Source organism: Pyrgilauda ruficollis, unplaced genomic scaffold, assembly GCF_017590135.1.
Source record: "Pyrgilauda ruficollis isolate IOZ18807 unplaced genomic scaffold, ASM1759013v1 scaffold37, whole genome shotgun sequence".
NCBI classification, from domain to species: Eukaryota; Metazoa; Chordata; class Aves; order Passeriformes; family Passeridae; genus Pyrgilauda; species Pyrgilauda ruficollis.
The window spans coordinates 7,245,764-7,262,074 of NW_024525156.1; positions in this window are offsets into that span (position 1 = coordinate 7,245,764).

Consider the following 16,311-nt stretch of genomic DNA (forward strand, 5'->3'; position numbering starts at 1 on the left):
AGCCTTACTTCAGTAGCTCTTGTCATATCCTTCCAGCAAGACCCCAAAATTTTATTTATGTTTACTTCTTTCTGCCCACTTGTGCAGAGGTCTCTCTTTGTCATGCTTTCAATGACTAAGGTCAGTTTCCAGTGTAACCCTTAACCTTAATATATCCAGCTTTTTCCCTACTAAATTTTCAGTTGGATTCTGACTTCTCTTACATATTTTAACTGATGTTTTTTAACAAATCTTTGTATTTGTTATAAAATTACCTCTCTGCTTATCCAACTGTGAAAAGGAATTTTTAAAATTATAGGCAAGTTAGTATTAGTTATTGTTTTTCCTCAATGTGCTCAGCATTCATCATTTTGTATTTATTCCTACTGGCAATATTTTTGTATCTTATCTAGAATTTTCAGCACTGATTACTTCATTCAGGTTGTTTGCTGAACACTCTTGCCACTTGTTTTGAACCACTGTATATCTACTTCATGAATGTTTGGTTATCTTCCAAGTATCCTAGAAAAACTGTGCTGCATGTGGTTGCATTTGTTGCTTTCGTGATTTCCTGAATTAATTATATATTTTGAAGAACATACATGCATATAAGTCACATATATACATCGTACCTTTGTAAGTATAACAGGTTTTCTCTCTTTCATATTCATCCTCAAAATGGTTTCTCTTTTTAGTTTAGCATGTATTTCTGCCCTCTGATTGGATACTACTTTCCCTTCTAAGAAAAAAACAAAGCATATATCAGCTACAATGTTTGAAAAAAATGACCTGTAAGATTATGTTTAACATGAAATCTCTTCAGTGCCATAAATTTAAATTTTCCTGTCAGCTGCCCTACTTATCTTTGTAGTCAGGTTGCATGTCATACTTAATTTAAAACTGAAAAAAATAGAAAAAAAAAGAAAAAAGAAAGAAAAAACCACAAACAAAACAAACAAACAAACGAAAAAAAAGGAAACAAAAAACCACCAAAACCCCAAAAATCCAAAAAGCCCAAAAACAAAGAGCATAACATAAAAACACAAATATCTCCTCACATCATACTATATGTCTAAGGAAGACATTTTTCCTGTCACTGTGGTTCTAGCCTCCCACTGTTGAATTAAGCTGGATTATTGCCATTGATTCATCTGGAATAGTTCCTGAGTCACTTTAAAACAATGGGGGAGATAAAAGAGCTGTGCAGTCTGTCAGATGGATTATCTTTAAAGAAGATAAACAGCTGTACACATTTTAGTTATAGCTATTATTAGAAGCTGATGTTGAGGTGATAATGTAATTAGTAGTGTTGTGAAATATTAAACTTAACATGCTGTATATTGATGTTTCTTCCGAGGAAATCCTTGATGCTTACTGTTTCTGTCAGACAAGGTAACGTGCCTTAATATTTCATCTGACAGAAACAGCAACTCTGCATAAGCAGCTCTGGAAAACATCCAAACAGTGAAAAGGGATAGCTAAATATTTTTAATGGTGCTCATAATGTAAATCCATTTTGTCCAGGGGCTGTAAGACTCTGTGTGAAGGCAGTCTATACTCACTTGAGACAAAAATTATGGATATAGAGAGACAGATAATATACTGAAAGGGTTCATACTTTTTCCCAAACACTGCTAAGCTTCAAACTTCTCTGTGGGAAACAAAGACGGTATTTAATGATTTAGCTACTGCTAAATAAATGTACAAAATGGAAATTGCAATATTTTATATGACTTGTAATAATTAGATTATTAATATCTTTTTCAGTGCCATGTTTATGCACTATGCTGTGTTAATCTCTTTGCCATGGGAAACATCAAATGTGGTCATAACCTTAACTTTGCACTAGGTAGACCATGTGCTGTCGCAGACAGTCTGTACAACTACAAAAGTTCAGTGTACTGGAAGACTTTGGTGTGCTGCAGAATCATATTTACCTACAAGAAATAAATGCCTTGACTCAGTGCAGCAAACATCACTTTTCAGTTTAGTGTTTATGCATACAGCAACTGGACAACTCCTTTCCAGCCAGCTTCCCACTGACTGTGGAGGTCAAGACTAAAGAATGTGCTGCTGGCCACAAATTGCATAACAATAAAATAATGGGGAGACCACATATATTACCTTACACTGCACATGAAATTGTGAAGGTGAATCCATTGAGCACCTACAAGCCTGTCTGCAATGAAATTTTAGCTTTTGCAGGAAATTCCACATTTGCATTTAGTTGAGTTTTTCTTCAAGGACTCACCAGAAAATATGATTATGGAAAGGCAAATATTTTTTTCTTACTGCCCCAGAGGGGCAGGGGGAGGAAATGGAATTCCCAAGTAGCTGGAACAACAGACCTAGTTGCAATGTCTTGAAATTGTTCAACCAAATGACACCTATATAGAAGAAAACACACTCTTTGAGAAAGAGGATTTCAATATATAAAAAGATTCAGAAGTTATGTGAAACTAAAAATGCTAATACATTTTTTAAGATGAAAGAAGTATGAAATAATAAGATTAAAGATTATAACACCTCAACAGAAATATAACACTATTATAAAGCACAAGTTTATTAGAGTCTACATATTCAAGAAGAATAATTTGATTAATTTCTTACTTATATTCAATTAATGACTCAGTTAGACAGCTAGAGAACTTTGACAGAACCCATTATAAGATATCAGAGAGTGACCAGAACCACAGAAGAAATTTATTTCAGCACCAGATAAAGTAAGGAAAGCCTATGCATCTCTGCCAAGCTGGAAAAGAAAAAAAATAAGCGCATCCATGTCTAGAAAGCAGGCAATTTGTAGCCATGCTCTGGAGAATGACCATCAGGAAATTGGAAGTTAATAACACAAGTGGAAGAATGAGGAATTGACTCCCTAGAGCAAGCATCTGTTGAAGCAGTATGAGAGACCTCTCTTGTATTCTTTTATTTTCTTGCAAATACCATGCAGAATTTCATCAGAAGAGGAATGTCCACAGTTAGCTAAATCCTTCCTCTACCAATACAATTTAGTTGGGTATTTGGAATCTAGCTATGCTAAAGTGTTATGCAGAGATCAGAACAGCACAAATGCAAATAGGGAGCTGAACATTTTAAGTGGAAGAATTGCTACAGACTAGATAAGCAAAAAATAGTTGCCATTTCCAATATTCATTAATTTTGTGTATTTTATAAATAAATATATGTGATACACCTAGACACATCTTATGGTATAAAATCGAAACTTTTCTGTTACTGAGTGACTTATCTCATTTGATAGCTTTGGTGACTGGGCTGGGAAGATGCCAGGTTGTGTGGGCCTGACAGTGGGGTACTGTTGCAATTAACCTTATGTTTCAGTGTCAGTACAGCAGAAAGTACTGATACACAAAGTTTAACACCCAGAGTAAAGGATGTCTATAGCTATAAAAACTTATATGCTTGGTCAGAGATTTAGCATATGTAAACCTCCTACATATTCAGAAGGATGTTAGACATCCATATTACCAGCGAACCTTTGATACAGAAACCAACTAATTGTGTCACCCAGGGTTTGATTGTTTCTGCATTATCTTTTCTTGTGACTTCTTTCACAGTCTGTTTTCTCATGCCTTCCATACTGATATCCAAAGGTCATCAGCTTTTTTCACGTTATCAGGAAATGTTTATCAAATGAAATTTCTATAATTTTAACACCAATATGATCCCAATGCACTATGGATGATTTTATTACTGGACTATTCTGTTTTTGGCAATTTCTGTATTATCCCAAGGAACCACAGTGAGAGTCACATAAACATCTAAACAGAGCTGTCTGCCAGTGCTCTTGCTTCCCATCCATGACTGCAATTAACAGCCGCACTAAGTGAGGATGGGACACATTAAATCCTGTGCCCAAGAGGATGCTCTTCACAGCACATCAACACACTGTCTTATGAACCATATGACTCGTTGCTCTGTGACAACTGGTGTTCTCAAACCCTGACAGATGCTCGCTAACATAACTTGAGAACTGAAACTACATTTCCTTATCGGAAATAGTGAAAATTATGCAGATTTCTCATTTCTTCCCAGCTGACAAAGTCAAAAGACCTCTCTGTGTATCTTCTTTATCAATGGTTCTACTAAAGAAAGCCTGATTTTGCTCTAATAGAGAAGAACTTAATAATCCAGGTATGTTGTAATGATGATGTAGCTAATCCTGATACACGACTGAAGGAGCATAAGCACATGTTACTCTAGGCTACTGCAGAGTAATTTTACATGAGGGCAAGAATATCTTAAAGGTTTGACTCATGGCTTTAGTACAATTCCAAAGTTCCTCCTAGCACATGTTATTTTATTGCTGATAGGCACACTGAGTGAGTGATGGAAAGTAATATAAAGTTTCCACAGCATCTTCTGATATCAGGAAGGCATATATTTGAAATCATCCCTACTGACAATTAAACAGCCAAGACAGAAAGAGTAGTCTCCAAACCATAAATATATATTAATGGAGATAATTATTTGAAAGGGAAATAAGAATTTAAGAATGGGAATGACAGATCAGTCAAGGCTAATTTTTTTTATAATTAGTGCTTGATATATTTCTCTTCCTTGAATCATCTGTGCAGCTGATTTTAGTATCTCAGATATCCAGTTGACACAATTCTGCTGTTTAAGTGTCCCATTTTAGGAAAAGCAACCTCTAGCTTTTTTCAAACCTCTTGCTGCTATTCTAATTTGGCACTTTCTGTTTATTGGATCAGAAGACATACTGGATAATCTTACTAAGCAATTGCTTTACTTTTTGTATATCCTTTAAATTCCTTTATCATAAGAAGCATGATTTCTAAGGTTCTGTGTACAGTGAAATACTTGGTTTTAAGGATAGGGAAGAATTTTTTCAGGTTATAGTCAGGTTGGTCAAAGAGGCATTCAGCTTCAAAATTTCAAAGTTGACTTTTACAAAGTTGACTGGACATTGCACCACATAATACAATACTTGTTGTAGTCTCTCATGATAGAAATACCTGCATTCTCTTTTATAATTTACAGCCAGAGAATTCAATATTGTCCATTTTTTTAAACAAGAAATAACAGACATATTATTTATAAGAAATAAACTTTTTTTAAAATGTGAAATGGTGGTCATTTCTAGCAGACAGGGTTTAACAGCAAATAAGATTTAGTTACATTGACAAAAGTGTCAATTTAGGTATCAATTTTTCCTTCCTTCTGAAACCAAACCAAACCTTTGTTCAAATATTTTGATATAGACATTAAAGAGAAGCTGCGAGTCTAAGGACAAAAAACTTATTGAGTCCAAGGTAAGGGTAGGGCAATGTCTCATCTATTAGATGGCTCAACATTTTGAGGTGACAAAGGATGTAAGTGAAAACCTAATTCAACAGGGGGAACTAAGTGGGATCCTCATCATATGATTTACTGATTGTTATTGCCTATTACACTAAAATATGTCCAGAAGATCTTTTGGATATTGTAACCTTGTATTTCTGTTTTACCTGATTGGAGCATTATCATAATTTGAGTTCCCTTAAAAACATTTACTGTCCTAAAACAACAGTTTGTGTATCATGATCTCTGGATACCAAAAATCTGTTGTGGGAGAAAAGGACCCTCTGTCCTGTCCAATAGGATGCTCATTTTGAGACAGAAGGAAGTATTTTTAGCAATGGAGAAAATGGGCAGCCTCGAGGGATACTGCATTTGCTGAAAAAGGGAGCACATCAATGATGACATTAGATAAGAGTTTGCAGAAGAGCAGCAGGAATTAAATAGGATTGCCCAGACTTTTCAGTCATCTGTTGGAAAGCAGTGTTTCATAAATGTATTTAATTAACTGAAGGTTTATACATAAAACAACAAAAAACTCTTGGGAATTAGTGATATGAAAGGACAACAAACATCGAATAACATTCAGTTTTTGGCTGCTAGTCATATTTTGATTCCCCTTGGAAACAAGACAGAAGACTAAACAACTGTATTGTTTAAAAAGCTAATACCCCCATGTCTGAGATACTGCTTTCTTTCTGTATCTTTTAGCATAATCCAAAATATTTTATTACTGTCAAGTAAAATTTTCTTTTCTTGTGACAGAATGGTTTACTGCTTCTCTTTGCCATTTTTCAGATCTCCTAGACTCAAAAAGTCCTGAACTCTAAGGGAGCGGTATCTCATCTGTATTACCTCCCTGATATAATTTGTGCTGTTTTAACTAAGTGTGATGCAGTGGGAGATGTAATTAGAGACACCAACAAACTCCTTTACAGCCTACAGATGATTTGTCTAAATCACTTTGACTCCTCTGCCATTTGCATGACACTCACAATTTCACTCTTCCAAAATATTTCCAGCTCTGAGATAAGAAAGTGCCCAGTTGTGTGGGCATGTAAAAAGTCTGAATACAAATTTCCATGTTCTAATTTTTGACTGACTCATCTGGCCACTTTAGTCCTGCATACCTAGATCCTCACCAGTAAGGCCAGGCTAATTAAGGAAAAATAGCTGTGCATATTAAAAATTAAGTCATATAAGCCAGTCCTTTTTAATTGAAATACCAACATGTGAGGTGATGACAACTTAATGGCAAATGGAATTCAATGATCCACAGAAAAGAAAAATTCAAAACCAGTTGACCCTGAGTGAGGTGCTGTCAGATGGAAAAATAAATGCATGATGCCTTCCTTACATTTGATTAGAGGAAAATTAAAGCACATAAAAGACATCTTCAGAATAAGTTGTGCTCTTAATTAATGTATTGTTGGGATGGTCAATGTACAGAAAAAGTGAGTCCTCCCAACCTGCACGGGGGACCAGCATTATGCAGATTGCAGATGTTCATGCACTTAGCAGAAAGCCAGGTGAATTCAGCCCCTTAGAAGGGTACTGTGGGCTGGCACCAGACAACTGCTGGGAAAATGGCTAGATGGACTAAAATCATAAACTCCCCAACAAGCCAACCCTGAAAAAAGGAAGGTTCACAGTTAAATTTCTTGGGAAGCTATTAAGACAAAACTGATTGTATTGAGCAGTATCTTATCACTTTTTAGTATCAACCGAATCAATATCTAGAAAAAAGGATTAGATTTGTGATTCACATCTAAAGCAAGAACTCTTTCTATTTTTAGTCCTGAATACTTTTTTTTGTAGTGTGCACAAATGAAAGTAGAGTCTAGCTAGGGTCATAAAAAATTCCTGTGAAATCTTCATTGTACCTTGAAAGTAGTAGATTAAACACACTAAGCTACATTCCAAGTACTGCTCTTGGTAATATAGAGTTAACACCTGTTGGTTTTGACAGAAATTGTACATACAAAATAAAAATCCACTTTCAGTTAGCTCTGCCCTTCAGGACTGTATTTAATTGACCTTAGGACAGAGAGCAGGGTTATCTCTCTCATCTCATAGACCAGCTGTAGTGCTGCTTCCAGCAATGAAATATTTCAACCTTCAGGAGAGAAATCCTTCAAAAAAAAAGTGCTGTTAAATGCTCCTGGTAATATTCTGAACAGGATTGTTACTCAGTGCCCCATATGGCCCTGGAATTCTGGCACTGTGGAATAACTTGGCGTGAACTAAATTACTTTCACTCCTATCCAGGATATCAGAATGATCTGCAGTAGTTGCCCTTGAGCAAAAGGGCAAAAAAAGAAAAAGAGCATTTGATCTTAATAACGACTTACTAATTCTCATTAATGAGCAGGATATCCTTTGTGAATTATAAAAGGAATAAAGAAATGAAAGAAAAATGTATTGATAAAAAGCAATTAGAATAAATCCCAAAGAAGACCAACTCATGAGAATGTGGAAGTTCATTTAAGGTTGAGTTAGTAGAACAATCATGTACACATTTTAAATTACTTCACTTTTTTCCCCAGGTTCTAGATTCATAGATGGCCATGGTATAGTTAATGGGGTCATGCTATACTTTTTTTTTAATTTTTGTTTGAAATATCCTATTAGTAGCAGTTTTTCTAATGCTTTGAGAAACTATTATTGCTTTTTTTCTTTTAAATAGCTGATACAGGAAGCTTATTAAAGAATTTCCAGAAAACTATTCAGATTTTCTTCTGAAAGGTTTAAATAGTGGGTAAATAGGATAAGTAATTTTTAACCACATCCCAAGATACTGAGGTTTGTGCCCACAGCTGCAGACACACACACATTTGTAAATATTTACAACAATATTTTATTCTTATGATTTCTCTAAAATTTCTTTAAATATTATTTTTGGTCCTGTTAATTTTGTATTTCATAATAATCACTCATAAATATTAAACAACATTAAATACCACCTAAATATTAGAACATAAAAAAAAAGGTTATCTGATAACTAGTGAGAAACAGCAAGCTATACAGGAATCAAGAATAGCTAGAACTGTAGCGTAAATAACTTTGCCAAACGCATTTGTAAAAACCTGAAGTATTTTTTTTTCTTTCTCTCTGTAGTTGAATTGGACCATGGTTGTGGTTTAGCTCTGGCAGCCAACAAGCCCCATGCAGCCACTTGCTCTTTGGAAGATGAAGAATGAGAAAAATAATGAGTTGCTATAAGAAAAGTTTAGTAGGTGAAGTTAAATTTGCACATGCAATCAAAGTGAAACATGGAATTTTTTGCCCCCTTTTCATGGGCAGGCAGTGTTCAGCCACCCCCAGGAAAACAGGGCCCCATTATTTGTAACGGTGATGGAATAAAAACACCAGAAGACAAACAGCAGCAGTCATCCTTCTGCTTTATCTTTCTTTCCCAAATTTCTACTGCTGAGCATGATGTCAGATGGTATTGGATATTCCTTTGCTCAGTTGTGATCAGCTGTCCAGGCTGTGCCTCCTCTCATACCTCCACTTGCTAAGCCCCAACCTATTTGTCTGCAGGAACAGAGTGAAAAACAAAGACCTCAATATTATAAAAAATAGTAAAACAAATTATAAGAAATAGCAAATATAAAAAGCATAAAAAATCTGAAAAAAATTATATGAATGAAAAATTGTGGCTAAAAAATCCCCTATATACCTAACCTTATCCTTTTGAAATCCTAGCTTTCAGTTCTAATCTGTTCTCTTATAATTACTACTCTAATATCAGATAAATAATATTCTAACCATTATGAAAATAAATACTTGAAAATGCCTAATTTAATAATGTTGAAAAATTACATTCATTTTTAAAATAATTCTAATTTCAAACCACAATAAGTATATTTTGAAATTGGTCTAAATTGGGAAATAATTTGCATTACACTTCTGCATTGCACTTCAATATCTAAGGTAATTAGGGTTTTTTTTGAGCAGTCAGAAATTTCAGCTATTCACTCAGGCATATGTCAATCAAAGGGGATTCACAAAATTGTGGATGTCAGAGCTGTGATGTTGTACTCTTGATAAGTACCCATGTCTGCCGTAGTAACTTGCATTTTACATCAATGAGGGCAGACTTAAGATATACACAGAATACTTAGTTATGAGGAACTTATTTATCAGGAAAAGCTAACACAATATCTTTAAGTCATTCAAGTCTAGTAAATCAGTTCTGAAAGATCATGCTGATGACTGCCTGATCACAATCAATAATGTAGAAAACAAGAGAATCATAAGGTTAGTTCCAGATCAAATCTGGGTGGATACCTAACTTATATAGTGGCTATAAGGGACTAAATCTATTAAAATGTTAAAAGCTGTATTTCTAAAGGGCTGCTCATCTATTTAAAGGAAGCTTTGACTTCTATTGTAAATTATGAAGAAGGTAGGAAATAAAACGTGGTGTGGTTTTAGGTTTTGCAAATAAACAAATTTTATTTCATTTGTTTTTAGAAGTAGTTAATTTAGGAGGTCTTCAGTGGTAAAATTCAATGGTAACTCTTAGGCATAAGTTATTTGAAAACTTTTAATAGATTTGTTTTATTTGCACTATTTTCTTCTAACAAATATGAGGCAGATTTCAAGTAACATTCATCTGGCTTGGCAAACAAATCTTATATGTATGTTTTATTTAGATTATCTTAATTAATTATGCCCATGGGAAAAAAAAAAGCTTCTGAAAAATAGTTAATGAAAAGCTGCAGATTCTAAATCTTAGCAGAGTTCTGTGATAGCTATATCATCGAAAACAATATTAATCAGCTCAGGATAGATTTATGTGCTATTTATTTGTATGTCAGCAAACATCCACAGCAAACAACTCGGTAGATACTTCTAAAAGAGATTCCAACATTTAATCACCTTTCAAATTTGATAATGCTGCCATTTAGCTTATCAAAATGACAGATTAAAATTCTCTTACTGCTGCTTCCATCATAACCATTAAAAAAATAAAACCAAAAACCCCCAAACAAAAAAACCCCAAAACAAAACCCCAAAACCAACTGTGAGAGGAAAAAAAAAGTATTTCTGGATTTAGTATTATAGAACTCTATGTAGATTATTGCAAAAGTGTTAAATTTGAACTACTGTTCCAGCTATAGATGCAGAGGGATAGAATGATACTAGTTTGTTCATCCCTTCTTTGAAAGAGCATGCTTGTTTTTTTTTACCAATGAGCAAGACTGAATAATTTAAGAGGAAGAGACAAAATTAGAGCAGGACTGCATGTGAATACAAAAAGTGTTGCTGCCAATAGCAAGTGACCTAAACTGGCATCTCATGTATACCCAAAAGTGTACCAATCTCTTCTTCACTCAATCTGTTCCTGCGTTCAGAGCACCTAGCTGTAACCCCTGGTCTTGTACAGCAAAAAAAAATTCCATGCATTTCTCCTCCATAGCTGATGTGTCCAAAAGTCTATTGAGCTCCCAAGTTAGTACAGATTCTTCCCTGGATTAGTAGCTTAATAATTTTTCTGCCATGTCATCTGCTTTTCAGAAGCTCACTCTAATGCTTCTCAAGTTCCCCTTGGAGCTACTTTCCCTGAAAAACTGGTCCTGCAGTACAGGGTTTGACATTCAGTGCTATAATTCCTAACTCCTTGCCAAATCACTTCCTGATGAATAATATCCTTTGACTATCTGCCCAATGTCTTCATAGCAAGTCTAACTAAAACCATTCTATCTTCATGCTCAATTCCTTGCTGCAAGAGTAGTGCCTGCCTCCATATTACAATGCTGCAATCCAAGGTTTCATTTCTTACAACGTCAGCCAAACATGGCAAATTTTCAATAGCCCTGAATAATATAATGCTTTTACATTGAAGCTGGAAATATGGCCAGAACTGAGTCTTTCTGGAAACCAAGAACACATAATTTTCTCACTCTACAGAGAAACACCATCAATAGCTACAGGAACCCAACATCAACACAACATGCTAAATTTTCATTAATTGAATGCAGCTGTGAATAGTCACAGTGTGTTTGATCCTGAAACACAGAGTTTTGAAAGGATTCTCAAGGCTGGCATAACCACTGCTTGTTGAATAAAGCATCATTCTGATAAAAATTTCCAGTCAAAAAAGAGTTCCTCTATGTTTCATTTGATGTAAAATTTGAAGTTAATTTGTATTGTTGGTTGTCTATGGGTCAGGTCAGGCACCATGGGAAACTTGATTAACAATGGAAATGTTTTTGACATTCTATTACATTCTGCTAAATAAAGAATATAGAGAAACATTCTGATTGTAGTTTCAAAAAGCTGTTTAAACGACCAGGTTTCTTTTTCTTCTTTTACACTTTCCTTGTGCCACATCATATTGAACCTTCATTATTAAAGTCTCCAAATAAATTGCTGTCTGAGCATTTAGAACATTTTTTAATCTTCTGAGCCCTGGCGATCTACTTCATTGGCACAAAGAATTCCTAAGCACTGAGAAGCCTCAAGGAAGTTGTAACTGAAGTCTCAAGCTCAAGACATCTGTTCTTCATAAATATTCCCACTCTTCATGATGTTCTTCTGCATACCATTATTCAAACATAGAATTTGATGAGTCCTTAGGATGGACTAATAGCAACCATCAAATACCAATAAATGAAAGCACAGTTGGAATTCTAATTTCTTATGACAGTTTATGGCAGAAAGTCTTGAGATGAGGTAAATATTTGCACTCTTTATTTCCACAAACTTATAACAGATAGAGCAAGTCTTGTATGGATGCAGAATAAATGAAATACATGTTTTCAAGCATCAGAAGAAACAGCACAAAAAGGTTTTAAAAGGTAGCCTGCACTGGGAAGGAAAGGGCACCCTTCCCCAGGCACTGTTCTCTTGGGAGGTACTGAGGAAGATGTTGCTTATGACAAGATGACAAGGCCTGCATTCTGAAAAGGTCACAGCACAGATGACTTTCTAGCTGATGACCACTGCCCTCACACAAGGAAGAAGGAAACTAGGTTGCTGCATGTAGTGCACACCATCCTGTTTTTCTCCTTGCTCAAAAGAACAGACTATGCACCCACAAGTGAGTAAAAGCATATGATAGGGATCAACATATTCAAAGATTTATGAAAGCATAAATTGGCAAGATTCCGAGATGACAGTGACATCTGGTGACTCCTAAGGGGTGTGAGAGAATTGTCCAGAAACCTTTTTGCCATCTCTCATCAAGAACTAATGCTTTTCATATTGCATACAAGTATGTGAGTGAGTGCGAATGTGTAAAATCCTTCGCTTGAGGAATTTGTAAATAGATATCCAGTGCTGAGCTTTACTTCGCTAATTTTCCTACCATGCTGTTGCAGTGTAGAGCCACATTATCAAACTAACCAGGTCATATATTTAAAGACGCTATTGCTCCAAGTGATTAGAGTGTATTTCTCATGTTTATTGTCACAATAAAGGAAAGAAGATTTTGATGCAAGGCTATGTAAAAAATCACCTTACTTAAAATAAATTATACAAAGGCTTCCAGTCATTTTCTTGCCTTAGTTTAAAACTTTGAATTATTTATGTTTATTGCAAATATCCTTTGGTCTTATGGAACATTTAAAGTTACTAAGTAAATATTTCACATTTGGTCCATTCTCTTTTGGTAAAAAATTACCACTTAACTCTGTGCAACTGTATCTTCCAGAAACCCAATTATTTCACTCTATCTTTGGTGCAGCTGTACTCACTTCAGTACTCAAATTCACAAATATTAGGAAGAAAACAGTACAATGAATGAAGTAAATTCTCACTTGTGTAATTTCCCTGAAAAGTAGTAATCAAAGTTAATCTTCCCAGTAGGATGTGACAGAAGTTCAATGATAATAGAAATACTGCTGCTTTAGGAAGTTCTCAGAGTTTGCAGACCCAATATACATCATAGCTCTCCAAGAAAGGTAAATAGTAGTACTTAGACATCAGCATTTCAAAAACATCCCTAGGCAAAGCAAAAGAGGTCAACAATTCTATTTCTTTAATGCTTCTTTAAGGAATAGCTGAGAAGTAGTTCATGCTACAGAGAATGAATGCTTTTAATAACTTAATATACTAAAGTTATATATTAAAAAAGGCAACAGTCCATCAAGCAATAAAATATTAAACATTTATGGAATATACCACCTTGTAAAGTAAAGCCAGTAAAACCTACAAGTTAGTTTTGTGTGTGAGCACTGTCTCACACACACACTGCTTACTACACAGAAAAGTGATCAGCCTAAGGCCCAGACTAAGATTCATTACTGATCAGAATTCCCTTCTATTCCTGTGTAATTTTTTTTGGTTCCTTAAATATAGATTTGCAAGAAACATATGTTTTCTTTTAGATGCTGGAAATAAAAAATCTGAATCTGATTTCTCAAAATCTGAAAATTTCCAAAATACAAAAGCAGTTCTAACATGGTGAGTTTTTGTGCATAACAGTTGTTTGCATTACCTAGAAAATATTTAGGAATTATAAACATTGGAATTAAACAGGGACTACTCTGGGAATGAGTTCATAGCTATTGACTCATTTACTGGTGCTTAAATTATTGAATGTTTAGTCTTTCAGGCTACAAATCATGAAAGAGGCTAGCTATACCATGGATCTGGTCCATGAAATCTATTACTCAGAAACTGTTTTTCTGCCCAAAAAAAAAAGCCATGCACCTACAGCTCAATACATCATCAACTTCACCAAAGACAGAAGCGGAGTTCAAAAAAGACAGGACAGAAAGAGGTGGAGAACTGTTCCAAAAAAAGCAGCTGAAACTACATAGGGACAAATATAAGATTCTGCACTTAGTCAGAAATCACAAGGTCCAGAGTCACTCAGGACAAAAAAAAAAAAACAAAAAAACCTTGAAATATTAAAGGAGGTACAAAAATCAGTCCCTTGCTTTGAACCTAATGGAATCTCACCTGGAAAAAATACTTTTATTTTGAAAAATTCTCTTAAAGAAAAGAGAAGCAAATTATCTCCAAATTACCCACTGAAAAAAAAGGTAAATAGTGACAATTCTGTAACAGTTTAAAAATAAAAAAATAAAAACATAACCATACTACAAGATAGATTTTTTGGTGAAGCTGCAGAACTTCAGTTGCAGACCGTTTTCATCACTTAAAGCAATGCAATTTCTGCTTTAGAAATAATTTACATCCTTCTCCTTTGCTTGACTATTCTCAGAATGAAAAAGGTCTTTCTTCTATCCAGTGTGAAACTCTTCTCTTGTTTCAACTCACATTTCTTGTCACTTATACTCTCATCAAATTATCATTTGTAGGTTTTTCTAGGCTGTCATTAAGTTTCCCTGAATTCTTCTCCAGATCTGGTTCCTCAGCCTCTCATATGTCAACGGTGATCTCTGCTGTATGTCCTTTCTGCAATACACGGCTGGAGGTGGGAGAAGCAAGGCAAAGTCTTAGGTGTGATATCCCAAATACCAGGCAGATGGGCATAATCTCTTCTCTTGATGTACTGGCTCTGTTCCTGAGAATATTGCCTGGGATATTGCTTGAGACCTCTGTAGTAAGGCCTTTATTCAAAGGCCTGGAAAGCATATAATCTGTTCTTATATCTAAATATTTCCAATGTCTATGTATCCACATATACAAAACTAACTCTGAATTTAAAACTAGTAGTACTTTTCCTTGTGTTCTACCATATCACAATCAGACTTCCATATAAATAATATTAAAACAAATATATTAAGGCCAGAGGCATATGTACAGGTATAGACTGAATATCAGGACACAGACTTCTCAGTGAGAAGTTATCAGTTTTGTTGAAAGTAGAGGCATGAGGCTGTCTATCAAGTCACTCGCTCAGGCTTGTGTGAGGTAAATAAAAAGCAGACCAAGTTACATCACAGTGGAGAAGTCATGCTGCTACAGGGAAGTATTTTCTCTGTAGGAGGGCTCTTTGATGCCTGGAGTGTAAAGCTGGAACCTCTTTACCACTCTGAAAACCTTTATGCTACGTGGACTTGGTTAGGGATGGCTACCTAGGTACAGAAATACTGTCTAGCAGATGGTGACTAGAAAATAGAAATCACTGGGTACTTGCTTTGCGAATGTGAGATGCTGGTGCACCAAACAGGAAAACTGAGATGAAAAGCAGAAGCTGGAGCTACAAAATTAGACTGAAGATGAAAAACAATTAAGGTTGCATGTATCACTTATAATTTGCAGTGGAGTGGAGGGGTTCCATCTTGCAAGGAGAAGTTCTAAAATTTGAAAGGAAGGAAACATCAATCTTTTCATCCAGATGTGTAAGAAGCAGGATGTGGTGAATTATAACCTTGTTAGTCTCCATGTTGATCTTTGGAAATGTGATAGATCAAATCTTTCTGGAAACCTTTCCAAATATATTAAGGACAAGAATGTCATCAGGAATCAGCAACACGGATTTACCATAATGAAATTTTTCTTAATCCACCTGATGTGACTGACATGATTATTGAGGGGAGGGTGCTGTTATAAATTAGAGAAAGGCTATCAACATTGTCTCCTGCTGCACCATCTGTGACAGATGAATGAACAAGAATGGGCTGAAAACTGTCTGAACTGCTGGACTCCAGCTGGAGACCAGTCACTAGTGATGTGCTCCAGGGGCTGACCTTTTAAAATCCTTGTTAATGATCTAGAGTATAGGCCAGAGTGTACACTCAACAAGTTTGCAAGTTGTACCAAACTGAAAGGAGTGACAGATCCAGCAGAAAGTTGCTGTCATTCAGAGGGACTTTGACAGACTGTAGAATCAGGCAGAGAGGAATCTCATGAAGTTCAATGAAGGGAAATGCCAAGTCTTTCTTGCGGACAGAAATAACCCTGGGTAGCTCCACAACTGAGTTCTTAGGTTCAGCATATCCCTATCCACTACCACCCAGAAAAGGCTTTTTTTGTATTTTTCTGTGAGTAATAATATTTTAAAGCCAGGTCACTAAATTTAAGAATGATTTTAAGGACCGAGTTGAACTTTCAAAGATAAGAATTTGTGTGCAGTATAGATGAAAGTTA